General features: G+C 37.9%; 1 pseudogene; it reads right to left on the bottom strand.

Moving 5' to 3' along the window:
• Positions 1-284: 284 nt before the first annotated feature.
• LOC149547205 (dynamin-related protein 4C pseudogene) lies at positions 285-2,288 on the bottom strand (annotated as a pseudogene).
• Positions 2,289-7,054: the final 4,766 nt, after the last annotated feature.

Below are 7,054 nucleotides of genomic sequence, written 5' to 3'. Positions count from 1 at the left end.
AACTTTTCACATACTTAAGACTTATATCCTCAGCAAAGAAGCACAAATTCCCTTTGGTAACAAACCATAACTTCTTTGATATTTAGAAAGACGTGCTCATGAATTGAAAACACTGCACTTCATCAGATCAGGGAACAGAATCAAAATCAACTTGAGATTTGAGTTATAAGTATAAAATACAACTGTTTCGTAGTACAGTCTGATATATATAGCAGAGATGCTATGATATTCATCTTTCTTCAGTGCCACAAGACGAAACAAAATATCAAAAAAAGCAAGAAACTTCAGAAAGAAATCTGGTCTTCTCCGAGCTTACCAACAAGTTCTGAAAGCGTAGCCTTTGATTCCCTCAACATACAAATCCTCTTGAAGAGGTCCCTCCTCATACTGGTTATTCTCGGCCTCTCTCGAAGAATTTCACCTATCTTTGCCGATTCCCCATTTCTCACGACTTCCTGAATGATGAAGTTCATAATATCGGTTTGAACCATTTTAAGAAAAGTAAAGCGAAGATGGAGCGGAATCTCGTCTGCAAGCCTCATCTTCACAAGATTCCAGTAAACCATGACGCTCATCTTCATCTCAAATGCCGCATCCAGCTGATTACTTTCTTTTGGCACATTTTTCAGACTAAATTCGCCCATCGGTCCAAAATTGACAGTGTCATGATTCTGTTTTATGGCTTCCTTAAACGTTTTCTTCCACTCCTGCCACTTTGACTGGGACTCTGAATACGCAGGATTCAGGGTAAAGAAACTGGTCTTCTGCATATCGAGGGTATCTTCCACAAACTGCACACACTCCTCCCTTTTCTTGTCAATAAAAGCTTGAAAAGCTCTGTGGGAACCTGAATGGAGGTCCGGATAGTATTCTATTTGCATATCAATAACACGGCATACAACCTTGTTTAGATACTCGCAGGCCTTTATGGCTAGTTGCCTGCTCCTCTCTGAAACAGAATCGATCCGTCTTTGTAAAAGAATTACTAAAACGGAATGCGGTAGGAAGTTTGAAAGACTAACGCCTTGAGCTTCCTCCAGCAATTTTACTTCTTCAACCAGAAACTCATCAGTGGTTTCTGTAATTGCACTTGATAGACCTTCCAAGTAACTCTCAAACATCCTATGGAAGCTTGCAATACAGTGCATCTCAGGTTCATCTGGAAACATCCCAATGTCCCCCTGTACAACAAGCTTGTGCAGCATACCTTTGATAGAACCCATGAGACTCATGAACTCTGTCATGGCTTCTGCAAAATTAGAGACATTCCGAGGCAAAGCATTCAGTTCTGATTGCCTCTTAGAGAGTGTGGCGTCAATCTTTTTGACTATATCAGGTAAGCATTTACTGATACTTATCACCTGAATCTTCATAAGTTTTTCGGCCAGCACAGGGATTCCAACCATGCTCTTTTCAATTTTAGAAAGGTAGGGATCTGTTGTGAAGAGTTCATGTTCTATTTGCCTGGCCTGAGAAATACTTTCATTCCCTACCCGGTTTCTCACACAGACATAGCCAAGACCTATTTTCACTGCATTATCTGTCACTTTCTCGACCACACGCTCTGGGGCTTTGTCTACCTTAGTGACAACAGCCAATGTTCTCTCCCCCTTTTCATCTACTTGTTGGGACATTCTTATCGACTCACACGTGAAGAAATCCACAGCAGCAGATAATACATTCAATATTATGCTCTCCTTGGGAGCTATATATCGCATTATGATACGTGAAACTTGGTCATATATGTCATGGGGTTGTCCATGCACAGGCACCCTGTGATTCCCGGAAGATCTACCATGGTGAGATCTGGAGCATTGGGCTTCCATATATTGAGCGTTATTGGGGTGTCCTTAATACTCTTTCCAGCTCCCGCAATTTCCTCTGTTACTGAATTCAGTGTTTCTGTTATACTCGATTCTGCAATGCTCCGATTCTTTCCATTGTATTCAATGACGATTTTAGCGTCCGCCGGTCTGCAGTTATGCAATCTCATAACCAGGGGTACTCTGGTACAAATGCCCTGGCCTCTTGGAAGGCTAATGCCAACTAGAGATTCGAGAACACTTGACTTCCCGGATGACTGGTCTCCAACAACAACAATGCTTGGTAGATTGATACCTTCCTCTGTTACACCCAGAGCACGCAAGAGTGTCCACGGCATCCAGCAGGGGGCGAATGCGCTCATTGTAACTTGCAATTAGAGATAAGGTTTCCCCCTTCTCAAATATATGTAGATTCTCAAGCATCGAAGACATTACCTCTCGATTTTCAGCCCATGTTTGCGCCATTCTACGTATCAAAACAGACAATTTTTAGACAAAAATGTTTTAAAATCCTCTACAGCTAATGCCATTATGGGGTATAGAAGCATAGACAACAAATATTAAAAAAGCCTTCATACTAAGAAACAAAATGTTTAAATAAGAGAATAGTAAATGTCACGATGAAACAAGCAATTTGGTAAATGCACAATGAAGATCCAATTCTATGTTTCAAGGCTTTGAGTTTTTAGCTTTCTACAAACTCGGGGCAATTTTCTCTTCAGATTAAAAGCTAGGCTTTTGGGCGACCTGTAAAACTCAAATGAAAAACTAGGCTAGATTATATTTTGCAGTACCTAAAAGAGAACTACATTTTTTAATGCTGTAAAAAACAATAGCGATTGGTTATTAAGTTAGGTAGTGGCAAGTAAACACGCATAACAACGAAAATACATTCCGATTGTATTCATTCTTACAAGAGTTTAACCGGACATTTTAATTTTGCACCGAAGTTTCATGAAGTTCAAGGAACTATAATTTTGCAGACAAATTTCATGTAGTTCAAGGATTTGGCAATTCAACCAAAGAGGAGAATAGCAAAAGCCATAAAAAGTAAACAATTCAACTAAGGTGGGAAACAAATAAAACCCGAAATAGCATTGCAACCGACATTTCGCGACATTCTGTTGTTAGTAATAGTAACAAGAGCAGCTATGATAAATTACTGGATCATTAAGCTATTTTGGTGCCCACCTTTTGTACACCTCATATTAGATTGTGAATTGCATTGGTGTTCTCGTTTATCAACCAAAAGGAAAAGAAAAAAGTAGACATTTTAGCCTTAAAAATACTTAGTTCAAACTTTAGAGGATTAACAAAGGAAGTGTTTAACTGCAATTTCAACGGAACAATGCTAGCACAATTCTTCATGATTTTTATTCAAAAAATCATGAATATTGTTTGCCATTATTAGCATGAGAAAACGAATGTTGACAGAATGTTAAGAATAACTTATCCTTCTAAATCCAAACCGAAAGGCAAATTTACAGGCTCAAGAAAACATTGTCCAAACTAATCAGCCTCGAGAAAACAAGGTCTAAAGCACACTGAATTAAGAGAAAGCGGTTAGTAGAGATCGCAAGAGAACAATGGGAGCACGAATTCCCGGTGATTGTATAAAAAAATTTCAATAACAGATGGTTTGTAATTATTAGCAGAGGGAAAAAAACGTTTACAGAAAAAGAGGAAAAAAATTAGTTACCCTTGTAAATTCAAGAAGGAAAGCTGCCTGGTAATATGAGAACGAACGAATACGAGAACGAACGAAGGCAAACAAATTTAACACAGATGAAATTCTAGCGCAGAGATTTATAGAATTTTTGCTAGTGTTTTGGCAGTGACACGTAACCTGCTAAGACCCTACACAATATCCACCTGCAAGCTTGTGTGTCATTTGTTTGGTATATTGTGCAGAGCTCAAATATTGATAATCTCGATTGAAGTGACAACACAATCGAAGACTTAAGTAGAATTATTCTGTAATTATTTGACAAAAAAGTGACAATATTGTACAAGTCCGTGTGGTTCGGCCAAATTTAATCTATTTTGTTTATATTGTTAATGTTACAAGCTTTGCTATTATCTTATTTTTTTGTAAGAGCCTATTTAAATTGACAAAATTTTAAGGTGGTGCGAAGATTACCTCGAAGAAGAGGCATAAGTATCTCGGATGAAAAAAACAAACTTGGGCAAAATAACCAGCTGCGTTAAACATCACCGGCTAACCTTCATCGTGTGAAAATTTCTATTGCAATTATTGATTAGTATTCTCCTATTTTAAACGTTTTATTAATAAAACTGTGAAATTTAATTCACAACTAATATTGAAAAATAACACAATAGCAACTTCACTTATAAAAATATTGGAAGAAATAAGCAACACAATGAACACAATATTTTCGAACAAATCATCCGTGGAAAAACCCCTAAGGGAAAGCCAGTTCTACAAATGAGGAATTATATTTACTTCAGCAAATCAAGAGATACAAAATTCCTTGCCTCTCACTGGCAGAACTTTGACAACCTCCCAATTTCTCTCACTGATAATCCTCACTGCTATCCCCAACACTATCACTGTGCCCTTGCTAACATTGCAAGACTATTTTCCATCACCACAAACTCATTTTCTAACACAACAAATGCTTCTACAACTTGTGTTTTACAAATTCCCCTTAACCCCCTTATATACTACTCCTAGTGGAAAACCAATGGTCGATATTGATTCTCAATCGACATCCAAGATTAAAAACAACTTAACAACCCTAACCAAGTTAGTTTCTAGATGCTTCTAATAATGGCCAATTAATTAACAAATCTTTGTCCAAACTCTAACTGATTTGTTAGTAAAATGATGACTTGCTAAATGATAGCATATGGATGAACAACTGTCAAAGCTAATTAGAACTAACACTCCCTCTTAGCGAGAAAGTTGTTTTGCATGACACCCAACTTATCTCTCAAGAAAATGAATTTTGCCTTCCCCAATGCTTTAGTTAGAATGTCTTCTACCTGCTCCTTTGTAGGTATGTACTGTAGCTGAACAACCCCCCACTATACACAATCTCTGATAAAGTGATATCTAATCTCTATATGTTTAGACCTATCATGAAATACCAGATTATCAAACAACTTGATGCAAATTTGATTATCATAGTGTATCATGGTAGCCTCAACCTTCTGACCAAATAAGGCTACTAACAACTTTCGAAGCCATATAGCTTTACATGTCGCCATGCTAGCTACTATGTATTCTACTTCTACTCAACTCAGAGCCACAAACTTCTGCTTCCTACTGATCCAAGATACAACTCCTGATCCTAGATTGAAACAACACTCTGAAGTGCTCCTTTTTTCCATTGTACTACCTTCCCAATCTATGTTAGTATAGTCCATCAACCTAATACCTTCACCTTGAACATATCTCATCCCATACTCAATTGTACCATACAAGTAACACAATACATGCTTGGCCACTGTCCAATGCATTGTCTTTGGTTCAACCATGAGCTAAATAAGAGAGTTCACTACAAAAGCTATATCTAGCCTATTGTTGACCAAATAGATAAGCAAACCAATCAACTGTTTGTATAAGGTATTATCTACATCCTCTCCCTTGGATGTGTCTACCTTCTTCCAATTCATGATCATGGGTGTAGACATGGCTTTATAATCCTCCATCCCAAGTCTCTTCAAGATCTCAATGCATTATTTCCCTTGACCAAGGAAAATCACTCCATCTATCTACCATACCTCCATGCCTAGAAAGTAGTACATAAGTCCCAAATCCTCCATCCCAAACTCTTCGACGAGGTCCCTCTTGAAATCCTCTATTAGCCCTAATGCACAGGCTATAAGAAATAGATCGTCCAAATAAAGAAAAAGAATGAGAACCTCACCCCCAACCACCAACTAGTAGAGGTTAACATCTGCTTCCCTCTTGACAAAGACCATTTCTTGCAAGTATGTCTCAATGTGCTTGTACCACCCTCTAGGAGCTTGCTTGAGTTTGTATAAGGCTTTCTTCAATATGCACATGTGGGTCTCTTTTTTGTGTGCTACAAAAGCCTTCTGGTTTCTATATGTATACAACCTCCTCTTTCAATGTACCATTAAGGAATGTTGTCTTGACATCCATTTGATGGATCTTCCATCCTATCTATGCTGTAAATGAGATCATAGCTTGTGTAGATGCATACTTGGCCACTAAAGCAAATGTCTCCTCATAGTCTATTCCCTTCTTATGAGAGAAAGCCTTTGTCACAAACCTTTCCTTGTATTTCTTGATTCTACCATCTGCACCATGCTTTATCTCGTAGATCTAGCATGATCCAACTACTGTCATATTTGTTGATCTAGGAACTACTTCCCACACATCATTCTTCATAATTGAGTTATATTCCTCAACCATAACATTGTGCCATACTTGATTTCATGTATCCTCCTGATAGCTAGAAGATTCACTATCTACCAATTGACTAACGAATGCCAGATAGTAATTGAAATTGATTGGTTGTCTCTGCTATCTAATACTCTTTGCAAGAGCTCCCACAAATTCTTGAGTATCCCATTTTGTATCTTGAACCTTGCAGTTCTTGCTACCAACTATAAAGGATGAAATATCAACTTCTAAGTCTTCAAGATGCACTTCCTATTGTACCTATTTCTCCATACTCTATGAATCTTCACCACCCAAGTCTATGCTTTTACTCGTAACTATACTTGAGCTTTGCTTCCCTTGACTTGGTCTTAGAGCTTCTATTAGTTGCACAATTTGATAATCTATTGGCAAATCTCAGGACCTTCTAAATACCTTGTCCTCCATGAACCTAACATCACATCTAACTTTAATTCTTCTGGTCCCTAGAATAAAAATCCTATATGCCTTTGAGGTTTTACTATACCCAAAAAAGTTCCCCCTCTTTATAGTCTAATCTAAATTGGTATGCACGTATCACCTAGAATATGATAATATGCCAAACTCCCAAATATTATTAAGTGACCAACATCTAGCTTCTTTCCTGTGAAAGCTTCCTCTGGTGTCATCTTCCCTAACACCTTATGTGGAACCCTATCTAGAATGTGATTGTTGTGCTACACACCTCTACTCACAAATAGTGGGGCATGTCCTCGTCATGTAGCATAGCCCTTTTCACCTCTAATATAGAATGGTTCTTCCTCTCAACAACTCCATTCTTCTATGGATTGTAAGGAACAATCCACTCTCTCTTGGTTTC

The sequence above is a fragment of the Cupressus sempervirens genome, chromosome 7, assembly GCF_028749045.1.
Source record: "Cupressus sempervirens isolate cs-2001-9-10 chromosome 7, ASM2874904v1, whole genome shotgun sequence".
NCBI classification, from domain to species: domain Eukaryota; kingdom Viridiplantae; phylum Streptophyta; class Pinopsida; order Cupressales; family Cupressaceae; genus Cupressus; species Cupressus sempervirens.
Note: the sequence above shows the minus strand (reverse complement) of the source record. Positions and strands in the feature narration are given on the sequence as shown.